We start from the raw sequence: 1,371 nt of genomic DNA, 5'->3' as shown, positions 1-1,371 counted from the left end.
GGAGGGAGAGAGGAAGGGAGGGAGGTGGAATTTCATTTCTTCCACTAAAGCGTTTGCGGAGACTTCAAGGTATAATCTATCCCAGATCCTTTCCCAGAGAGAAACTTGGCGATCACGTTTTCACATGATGCTCACGCTCAGGGCGCTTCAATTATCCCTCCCCACAAAGATAGGTGGCGCGTGTTTCAGGGTCTCTCTTCTCTCCCCTACAGAAAAGAAAAAGAAAAAAATGTCATTAGAAGAGGCGTAACACGTCAGTCCGTCCCCAGGTTTGTGTTTCCTGGAGTGGCCGAAAAGAGATCAGTTCTAACCTGCTCGGCAGGAATAACGGTCCTGCCTCCCGACACTTCTTGGCGAGGTTTTGTTCAGTTTGCTCCGGGAGCTGTTTCTTCGCCTCCACCTTTTTCTCCCCCACACTTCGCGGCTTCTTCATGCTTTTTCTTCTCACCATTTCTGGCCAAAACTACAAACAAGACTTCGCAGGTAGGTTTCCCTCCCCCCTTCTTTTCCTTCTCTTTTTATCCTTTTTTGGTGTGCTTGTCCCCCACCCTCCCTCTCTAATTTTCTCATTTTGAGTGGGAATGTTAGTCTGAAGTGAGCTGGGTGTCTGTGGACAGGAATTTCAGGTGGTTTTAGCTCCTTGGTGGCAGGCTTTCTTTTCCCAAGAGTGGCTTCTTTGCTTTCTCTTGCCTTCCTTTAGTCTCTCTTTCCTTTCCTCTCCCTTTTTCTCTGCTTCCCCAGTAATTTGCCCTGTACCTGTCCATTCAGGTAACCAAAGGTGTTTTTTGCTACATAGTCTAGGAAAAGTTTTGTTGAGAACTGTGTGGCTGGGGTAAAAAACTCATCAAGTGGAGAGCTTCTTTTGCTTTGTTCTTACACCGACTTTCAATTCATTATATCCAGCAATTAAAACTTGGCAAATACCTGTTAATAATTATAAAACTTATTCGAGAAAGACCTACCAAATTCGGGAGCAAGTCCTTCTCTTAGGCATAGCAGTGTAACCTTTCCCACCGGAGAAGGCTGTTTTCTAAGCAGAAACTTGACTGTTTTTGTCTGCCTAGCGAGTTTCATTTCTTTTTTTCATTCTTGTGTGTGCGTGCGTGTGTGTGTGTGTGTGTGTGTGTGTGTGTGTGTGTGTGAAGTAACACCTCACTTCTGTGATTATAAATAAAGAAGTGAAAGTTCTCTTGGAACTTGAGTCGTTTACCAAAGTGTATGGGGTGGGGGGGTCACTACAGCTGGGAAGAAAACTGCTGTCAGGGTAATAGGGTTAAAATTAGGGTAACTTTTGAAATTTTATTTTAAATGACCAAGTAATATACACATAGATTTTTCATGGAACTCATTTCTCTCTCTCTCTCTCTCTCT

At 44.1% G+C, this 1,371-nt stretch overlaps 1 protein-coding gene across 3 annotated transcripts in view; it reads left to right on the top strand.

Moving 5' to 3' along the window:
• The window catches only part of Zeb2 (zinc finger E-box binding homeobox 2), a 134,424-nt gene that overhangs the window by 4,133 nt on the left and 128,920 nt on the right, over positions 1–1,371 (top strand). For 2 of the 3 annotated variants that reach the window (XM_031370161.1, XM_031370160.1), the window contains exon 2: positions 213–483. The gene's annotated coding sequence lies outside the window, so the exon portion shown is untranslated. Of the gene's footprint in view, positions 1–9; positions 70–212; positions 484–1,371 lie in introns of those variants that run through there. The other variant, XM_031370159.1, reaches the window with a different exon arrangement.

The sequence above is a fragment of the Mastomys coucha genome, unplaced genomic scaffold (assembly GCF_008632895.1).
Source record: "Mastomys coucha isolate ucsf_1 unplaced genomic scaffold, UCSF_Mcou_1 pScaffold15, whole genome shotgun sequence".
NCBI classification, from domain to species: Eukaryota; Metazoa; Chordata; class Mammalia; order Rodentia; family Muridae; genus Mastomys; species Mastomys coucha.
This window is presented reverse-complemented; position numbering and strand designations above follow the sequence as displayed.